Here is a 10,229-nt window from a genome sequence, read left to right on the forward strand (position 1 = left end):
AAAAGAAAACCTCTCTTAATAAACAAAGAACCCCACCAAACTAAGGTGGAACTTCTATGGATTGGCCAGTTAACCAAAATTACTATTAGAGCCAGTTGATGACTCATCCAGGAGGTCACAATTAAAGCCACTCCTTAAGTGTTGCAGAGCGTCACCTGAGGTAACACCACTGTTCATGGTTCAAAAGTAAGAAGGACAAAGAAGGTCTTAATGAGAGTTGTCAAAAACTTCTGGTGACCGAAAGAACACAAAGGTCGCTCTAAAATTTTTTTATTTTCTGTGGGATAACTCAGTGTTATGTCAAATTTAAAGCTAAGCCAGAATTTCAGAAAATGGCGGACACTCAAACAGGCTGGTTGTGGTGCTTTGATCTAGGGCTGCCTTGCTTCTTCATGGTCGTGATGTACAACCTTATTGTGCTGTGAACTATGCAGCAGGACAATGATGTTAAACATATCAGAAGGTCCAATTTCAAAACAGGAGAAACGCCTGAAAATCATATAGAAGGCTTGGGATTTAGAGAACTGAAGTCTGGAATTAAATGGAACATAATGATTAAGCTAGCATTAATTCTCAAAACCAATCTAATGTGGCTAAGTTGAAGCAAAGCCATGGCGGCCTACCTACGTTCACTGAGACGTAATATAATTATTGACTGATATTGATGGGGGGGGGGGGGGGGGGGGGGGGGTTTGCTGTGAAGAGTCTGTGAAGCATTTGTTAAGTTGAGACGATAATAACGTTTTAATCTGTCAGCTTTTATAAAATAATAAAATAATCACCAGAACATTATTTTTCTGTAGTTACCCTGATATTGAAATTTGATCGATAATATGAAGTTTTTTTTTTTTTTTTTTTTTTTTTTACAGTACTATAGACACAAATGAACTAAAAGAGTACAGGAAGATAAGAAGCAGCAGCAAACAAGCCGGGGGAGTGTCAGACAGAGAGAGACCCCATTATCACACTGGCAGCTGTTTATTTATATTGTCCGCTGCCCAAATTTCAATCCAGCATCGCTTTTATCACCACAGCAACACCGTATTGTCAAGTCCTATCAGCATGCCAGCATGGCTGCTATATGCAGATCTGGCATCAGGCTGTTGATTACTTTCAGATCCCACATGCAGAGCAGCGTTCATTGGTTTCACCACCTGGCTGGCTTACTGTGTTCCACTGGTTGCCATGGAAGCTAATTCACAGGCAGAAAATTCACGCTGTACCATAGAGAGGAGCATATAATATAAAGTGCTGTCACAAAGATTAAAATGGGCTAACATGCTACCCAACCCGAAACCAAATTGGATTTGGAGGGGTATCGTAAAAATATTTTAAGCATGACTAATATCTGTTTAGGATCACACATTTTTCAAAGGTCGACTAAATACGACATCAGAACGAATTATATACCATTATTACTAATATCGTGGAATGATGCTGGTGAAGGCTCAGTCATCCAAGTAGTAGTTATTTCATAAAAAGATAAATAAAAACCATCTACTTGGCTTTTTTTCCAAGTTTGAAGACGTTTTGCTTCCCATTCAGGAAGCTTTATAAATTCAAAATGTGGAATTACTGAAATGTCTTGATCAAGTGATATAACTGAAACAGAAAACAGTTGTTCAAGAAAAATATGTATGAGAACAATTCAACTAAAATGTTCAGTAAAACTGTGAGGCAATCACTGAAATCAGGTGTTTTCTGTAATGTTCAGGAAATGTTCAGTCAGATTTGTGCACCTGTTGACAGGTATGATGGTTCACTGTTCATGAGAAAGGTACTGATATTTGTCTGGGACAGATTCTTTTTTTTAACTAAAAATTTATATTTTATTTTACGAAATGATCATTTACTATATATTTTTATTCATTATTACTTTATCAGTTTTATTAATGAATGTGAATTTATAATTTTTTCTAATTGGAAGGTATGTAAAGTTTCAAGCACAACTGTATTTAGATTTTTTTGGCTGATATTGGATGTTGGACATCGAATAGGGACATCTCATATTATACATAGCCATTATTGAAAAAAAAAAAAAAAAACATTTTCAGAAACAAGCATAGCTCATTTTGTGAAAATATCAACATCTGAAACCCTGATCTGTGTGATGATTCTACTGCTGCAATTGTTTTTTTAAAGGGGCCCAGTGCATCTGATAAGTTTGCATGTCTTGGTTCTGCAATCCAACCATAACCTCTGCCAAACCAGAAAAATAGTGTTACTTCTTTCATTCAACAGCTAATCAAAAACCTAACAAATATCACAACTTGGGAGAGGTGAGCTAGTGGTTAGGGCAGAGCTTGGAATCCTGAGGTTCTGAGTTCAAGCCCCACTCCCACAGACTGCCACATCAGGACAGATGCATGATCTTCTTTTCTTCACCTTTTAAATCAATGAAAGCTTAGATAAAGCCATGCATCCTTCAACCTTCATTTAGTTTTTTATTCGTCCTAAATTTAGCAGTGATAAAATTGGACAAATCAGAGGCAAATATAAGACAAAGCAAATAGTTTTTATGGACTTGCAGTTTTTAAATCAGAGATGAATGATCAGACGAGGGATATGAGAGAGAAGATGAGTCTATTTCGTGTCATGTTCTTCCACATTTCTCCCTCCTTGCTCCTTTTATCTTTCCTCTGACTTATCCTTAATGCTGCGTTATGTAACCGCAGCAGCTGTTTGAAGTCACAGGAGGGAAGGAAGGTGGGTAGAAAAGTTTTCAAAGTGCTGCTGCTGATCAGAACCCAGGAGACAAGCAAATGACAGAACCTGCTTCCAAAACAAACGCCTGGTCCCATCACACTTCCTGCACTTTTCTTTTTTTAATCAAACTGTTTGTTTTATTCTTCAATATGTGCAAATATGTATGCATGATGACGCCCTCATAAAGTAAATAAAACATGTCAAACTGTTTATGGGAAACCTTCAAATAGTGCAAAACAACTTAAGAAAGGAAGGAGAGGCATATATTAATATCCGATTTTTAGTCTTTTTCCTTTTTTCAATCACACCTCAGTCTTACAGAAGGTTTATCTCCTCAGAGAACAGCTGGAAAAAACAAACTAACAATAAATTAAAGAAAGTTGAAAAGCAAAGTAAACAAACAAAAAAAACAGAACAAAGGTTACTAATGCATAAGAGATTAAATTAAGAGATGTAAGAATCATTGGGCAAAAATATGGTGAAATGGAATTTCATCATATTATTGAGATTTTAAATGTTATTTAATTTAATAAAGTTAATAAATAATATGAAATGAGAACTAAGTTTTATGGATTGTTAAGCACTTTAAGCACAAAGACATTGACATACAGCCTGTAGTTTATAATGATGCAATGTAAATTATTGCTAGTAAAGCAGGAACAAAATAAGGGAGTTTTAAGAAAAAGAAAAACATGCAGAATAGAATATAAGAGAGCACAAAAATAAAAGTAAAACAAAAAAAAGAAAAATAAACAATTAACTGAAGGATTTTAAGGGCCTCTCTATATATTGATGAACAAACTCACACCAATACATAACTATCGATATAAGTTGATATGAAAGCCTTATTTCATAGCACATTTTCAGCCATTTTGCAACACCCAATATTAAATGCACTGTCTTCAGTTCCTTTTTTATAATATAAATCTGAATCAAAAACTCAGAGCTAAAAGAAAATCGGTTATCTGATAGGCAAGGGAAAGACTCCAATCATTACATCCTCCCTTTAAAACTTTTTGTTAGGTTCCTGGATTAACTGCTCTCTTTTCGTATATTTTCTCCTTAAGAAAGCCAACCAGCTGCAACTCTTATTTCCTTGCACACTTCCACTTATAAATGCGTTTCCACTTAAGTACCTAAAAACACACTCTAAAATTACTAGATTACTATAATTACAGCCTTTCTTGGTGCTGACAGCTGTACAGCCAACTCGGATCCTTACATATGCAAAATTTGGCCAAAATCCTTTAAAAACGCAGACATAACTCTGCACATTGTAGTGGATCGGGACGTGTGAGTGATGTCACAGCCTTCAGGTGCGACATCTCACCTAGTTCTCGTTGTGCATTTCCTTACAGTAAAGGAAAAAGAGACATAAATCTGTAAGCGTTGTTTTACATTGGAAAGGATGTACAATGTATATCAGTTTCTCATTCAATAAATTTGAAAACAAACTGTCTTTCTCATGGACACATCACGTTGCAAAGAGCATTGCCAGTCACAGTCATATGTGAGATGCCTTTAAGGCCTCGCACCAACACTTATTAGCATGGATACACACAAAATGTGTTGATTACTGATCTTTTACAAGCGCTATTTATTCCCCTTTAATGAGACACATGTGATCAAATACTCATCAGCGATGAAAAGACGGCCCACCACCACCACCGCCCCTCAACAACCCCCAGCCTCTTCCTAATTCTGTCTAGCAGCGACAGCGGCAGTGTAAAGCCTTGTTTTGATGCAGCGAGGCAGGGATGAGATGATGAAGAGGAAGAAAACAGCTTAGAGGAGAGGAAAGAGGAGGAAGATGCTGAGGGACGCGAAGGACAGTTGATGAACTGCACAGAGCTGGACATCATCCAGATGCTTTTAATGAGCAAAGTGCCGCACCCAACACCTTGCACCTAATTGCATATACGCACACACACATAGACCTATACACACTGATGCAGGAAGCTTATTTTTGCCTCCCATACTCTGCAGCATCCCGCCATCCTGCACTAAGTACTCCCTCAAGATCAAACAAGCGGCTCACAGTAACCAGCATACAGATGAGCCTTTCCTCTCCCCTCCTCCCTCTCTCCCCTGCAGTAACCTCTTGCTCTTCCTCTCCTCTTTCCTTCCCTCTCCTCTTGCAGAGGGGAACACATTGGCCATCACTCAACAAACACACTGCGCTGACACTGCCCGGGATAGTCCAATAAAAACATATTACCTGCAAACTGCATTAAGGCCCAAGTGTGGGCCAGATGCACTCGCAAACACAGTCGTGTGTGTGTGTGTGCGAGAGGGGGCATCAGTGTGTAATCAGATCTAGGTTAGAAGCGACAGTATTCTGTTCACTGGAACAGCCTGTACCCGCCCTGTCACTCTGCATATGATCTGAGGTCCTGGATATAAACCGCCTGCTCTCAGTATGCCCATAAAGATGAAGTCTAAGTGTCTGAGATGAAGAGGATCTCTTTCAGTTCGTCCTTGGGTTTGGGCGCGACATCATGCTGCCAACACCATGTGTTTACACTTTTGCCTGCAATTCACAATAAAGCCATAGAAAACACAATTTGGAGTTGGCAGATTTCAAGTGCTCTGTTATTTTTCATAAACACATAAGCTGCCGTGTGATTATCCGAGCCACAGGGCCTTGCAAAACTAACATGAAAAACTTTATGGCTTTTTTTTATGCAGCCACAGCTCCTTTTTTATCAACACCGATCAGCTTCCCTCTTCACCTGAAGTAAAGCATCCCACAGCATGATACTGCCATACCATGCTTTACTATGGCAACCATGTGTTTGGAGTTATGTGAAGCACGACTTTTCTAGATTCCTTTCTGTGTCCTATGGCAAACAGCAAACTACACTACATTTCGGTTTGATGATTTTCCTCTTGCCAATCATCCATAAGCCAAAATTTGAAGAGTGTTTTTCCCAGCTAGGCTGCGGATATCTGCTCCACACTTTACTAAGCTTCTCTAATAAACCTCTGATGGCTTCATAGAACAAACGTATCCACCCAGATGGACTATCTTTACTAATAGGGCAACTTCTGAAGGCAATGGACTAATCTGGATCTCATTTAGGGGTATCAGAGTAAGGACAAGAGACGGTCCGACTTCCCTCTCCCCTGACACCTCTTTTAGGTCCCCTGGGGAACACAGAGGAGTGCCTAGGCCAGACAAGACACATAGTGCCTCCAGCATGCCCTTGCCTCTTGTGTGGGACATGCCTAGAACACTTCCTGAGGGAGACATCCATGGCACATCTGAAACAGATGGACAAACTGCCTAAGATGACTCTCCTGAGTGAGGAGGAGCAGCAGCTCTACCCCGAGCCCCTCACCTGGTCTCCAAGGGAGTGCCTGGGCACCTTGCAGAAGAACCTTATTTTAACACCTTTTGTCCAGGATCTCATTCTCTTGTTCATATCCCTTGAAGGTAGTAACATAAACTTTTTATCTTTATATCTAAAAAACGTTACGAAACCATATTGTTTTGTTCCACATCACAATGTGCACTACTTTGTTTCAATGTGACAAAATCTGAGAAAGTTAAAGAAAAGAAAGGTGCTGTGCATCATGACAAACGTAGCTATCGCTGCTTCGTATTGATTTGTTTCACATCACCTTTCTTTCTGTTTGTGGAAACTGTAACATTACTTTGTGCTGTGCTCTGGACAGAAATTCAAAGCACACGCTCACTGCAGCATGCAGAGGGCTGGATTACCAAATAGGGTCATTTACAAGGTTTTGCAGCGTAGCAAATACTTTAAGAAGTTAAATAAATTGAGGCTGCAGGTCTCCGCAAGACATTCGGGCACACTGTTTTTCAACCCCTTCATCCCTCAGGAAGCTCAAGCCATCCTTTTGCACAAGTTGAACAGAAAGGTAGACACCCAGTTTCACTTTCATTACAAAATCAGTGGAGACAATTTACAAACAGCTTAAAAGAGATGATTTAAGGAAACCCGTTTATAAAAGAAAGCACAAATTTTCAGCATCAAATATATGAGTCATACGTGGATTCATTGCTCCCTGAAGCCTTGTCTGTGTTTGTAGCACTTTTCACTAATGAGGGACAAACATCTCTTTTTCCTCCATCTCCTCGTGTGTTTAATAACAAGCACAGAAAAAATGACCATGAGCCTTCTGGGCAATTACATGGGCTCTTGGGGGCTTATAGTGTGTTGCTTAGAAACACACAGACACAAACTTAGACTTTAGGTATTAGGTTAAAATTTATGAAAACGGGCAAGCCGATATAAATACAGGTGCAGACCAATGGAAAGACGGGGAGATTAGGGGTGAGGAGGAGAGCTGTCCTATAGGTTTTGGCGTCTTACAGACAGGAAGCTTTTTTCCCCCCACTCATGAATTTGTTTTTAATCAAAACAGGGGACTGCGAAGGAAGGTTGACGGAAGAGGAGGAAAAAAAAAGAAAAAAAAAACAAACAAACAAAAATGCACAAAGGGCAGCCTTTGCTTTCTATTTCACCAGAACAGCATGTTTCCAATTCCAGTATGCCCTTTACTGACCACCTGAGACACAAACAGACACCCGCTTTCTGGTAACTCCCGCTCTTAGCGATGATCAGCTTCCTTTCATTGTGTTGCATCATACAGGAGGGAGATGAAGTCGGGCAAACTCTCTGCATTTTCTTAGCGAGGTCAGTGATTGTGCATCTTGTGACCTGTCTTATCTGTCTCTTTTTACACTGCAAACATTGTTCCGCATATCTCTAAGAAACACTTCCTCCACCATCAGCAGCACACAAAACATTGATATTCAGTTCTGTATCACACAAAAACATTCAGCATTGAATACAATTAATACCCATGCATCTCAGCTAATGGAGAAACAATTGAAAAACATCCCAGTTATCCAATTCAACAAGTGAAACTCATATACATTTGTTGCACAGATTGTTTTCAAGAGCTGCCGTCCATCAGCCCATCTTCCGTCATGCTTAACCCTGCTGGGGTTGCGAGGGGTGCTGGTGCCTATGTCCAGCTGTCTACGGGCGAGAGGCGGGGTACACCCTGGATAGGCCGTGAGTCAATCGCAGGGCAACACAGAAACAAACCATTAAGAACACACTCATACCTAAAGAGAATTTAGAGAAGCTAATTGTTTTCAAGAGTTTATTTCTGTTTATTTTTAAGATTATGACTCAAAATGTATGAAAAGCTTACATTCAAATTGTTACAAATTTATAATATTGTACAAAATAGAAATTTTATTACATAAAGTCTTGTGCCAGCTGAAGATTATGTCTCTGTAATGAACAGGATGTGCACTCACATCCTACTGCTCTTGAATTAATTACTGCAGTGGGACATGAAGGTGATCAGCCTGTGGCTGGGCTGAGCTGCTCTTATACATTGTTTATCTGCTGTCTATCACTGGTTTGAGATTGATTTCTAAATTATTCCTTGGTGCGTTTTTCACAATTCTTTTCCTTCCACTAAACTTTTCCCTGCTATTTTTTGGATCCAGTACCCGGGAGCAGTAAACGTTGCAAGCAATGACCTATGGTGTCCTACTTTCCTTCTGGAAGGTGTCAATAACTGTCTGTTGGACTGCCAAGTCAGCAATCTTACCTGCAGTGTGTTAGCCACAATATTTCTAGATTACAATTTAAGTTATTCTCATGCAACATGGACATTTTCTGAGAATTCTTTTTTTTTTATTCAATCTAAATTGATGCACCTGTACATCCGTCTTCCTCCTCATTTCCCAAACTGATCTTTTTCATCAATAGTGCCTTCCTTTCAGGATACACACACGTTATGTCCCACTATCCTTAGGGGGAATTTGCATTGCCTTTCATTCATTTCACATTCACAACTGAGCCTAACCTAAACTTTATTCACATCTCAGTCCTAAACCTAAACCGCTTGAGCACCAGTTTACTGGAAAACCGGCCTTACACTGTCCCCACAAAGGTAACAAATACTTGGCCACACACACACACCAACACTATCTCACCCCTGTTTCTCTCCCAGACACTTCTCTCTGCACCCTCTCTCTGCGTTATCTCGGCCGTTACCCTCCCTCCTCCCTGTTGTGCTGCGCACCCACACGCTCTCACATGTTCTCCACCTCCCTCCCACCTTTATTTACTCTCCCCTTCCGTCACACCTCTTCCTTTCTATCCCTCTCTCCTCCTCTTGCATCCTCTCCATCCCCATCACCTCAGGGCCAGTTCGGCTGTGGGGTAGCATCAGTTTTGTGACACTGCAGTCTTAGTGCAGATTTTTAATGACAAGCTGGTGATAAAAGCAGGGTCAAACAGGAGCTTTTGAACAACAACAAAACATTTATGAGTCATATGCATAGGACCAGAATATATAAGTCCATGCTGTACTAAAAATAGCACACTAGCTACAGAAAATCCTCAAAAGCAAACAAGAAAGATGCAACCACTTCATAGCATAACATATTCATGCCTTAGACAGGATGCACATGCATGTGGGTGTATGTCAGATCCCTGCTTATGCAATGGTCAGAGTAAACAGCATGCTATGACACATCCCTGCGCCGACTTATAGCGCCGTGTTATGAGACTACGTAACACATTGACAGACTGTGGATGCTGATTGCTCCAAGGGAAGAGTTGAGGCTTAAAAGCTTGCATCCTTCCCACATCCATGTGTTTATTGAGCTGGTTTTCCATGCTGGTTGTTTGAACAGATGCTGGAGGAAAACAAGGTCGAGGCAGGTGTTGGTGGGTGTGTTTGTGTGTGTGTGTGTTTGTGTGGGAGGCAAATGCTCTGCCCCAGCAAAATGAAAATAGAGCGCAGTCCCAAGAGAGAGCCTGCTGTCCTCTATTAGGCGTGCAGATGTACACACAGACAGGCAGTGAGACAGACACACGCCCCCCTTTTTTTTTTGCATTCACTGCCATCACTTCATTCTGCAAGATTCCCCACAACATTTGGAAACAAATGACAGGTGGAAGCTCTGTACCTGTGTTAGGAGGGGTCAGCCGTTCTCCCCTCCTTCCTCCTATTCCCTTCTTGTTCAGCCGGTCTGGGCAGAGGTGAGCCAAGCAGAGGCGAGCCGAGCCAAGCGTACGGCGGCGAGGCTCAATCCTTTCACCCTGCGATGCTGAAAATGGCACCAATATTCCCTGACAGCAGCAGGCTGCCTTCCTCTCTCTCTCCTCCCTCTCTCTCTTCTCTCTTGCTCGCCTCCCTTCTCTGCTTGTCTGCTGCCATGTTGAGTGCACGTAGGGTGAGGGGCGGGCTGAAAGGAGGGAAGAAGGAGGGGTGAGAGGGAGAAGGGAAAGGAGGAAACAGTGAGGGGGGACTCAGGGGGATAAGAAAGCAATTAGAAGACAGCCCCTCTTCCTTCCAGTCAGGAATATATAATGGAATTAGCTCTAAAAGTGTGTGTGTGTCTGAGTGTGGGTTGGAGGTCAGGGGAGGTGAGGGGCGGGAGGTGTTGGGGTGCCCAGTCTTGCAGTCTCTGCTGGGGAGTCTAGCAGCCACCAATTGCAAAAGTGGGAAAGAGCAGATGGGAG

At 41.3% G+C, this 10,229-nt stretch overlaps 1 protein-coding gene across 1 annotated transcript in view; it reads right to left on the bottom strand.

The window, feature by feature from the left end:
* LOC119798367 (retinoic acid-induced protein 1) overlaps positions 1-9,940 on the bottom strand; it is an 83,758-nt gene extending 73,818 nt beyond the window's left edge. The window contains exon 1 of the mRNA XM_038307801.1: positions 9,674-9,940. The gene's annotated coding sequence lies outside the window, so the exon portion shown is untranslated. The remainder of the gene's footprint in view (positions 1-9,673) is intronic.
* Positions 9,941-10,229: the final 289 nt, after the last annotated feature.

Source organism: Cyprinodon tularosa, unplaced genomic scaffold (assembly GCF_016077235.1).
Source record: "Cyprinodon tularosa strain WSP-4 unplaced genomic scaffold, ASM1607723v1 ctg62, whole genome shotgun sequence".
In the NCBI taxonomy this organism is placed as follows: domain Eukaryota; kingdom Metazoa; phylum Chordata; class Actinopteri; order Cyprinodontiformes; family Cyprinodontidae; genus Cyprinodon; species Cyprinodon tularosa.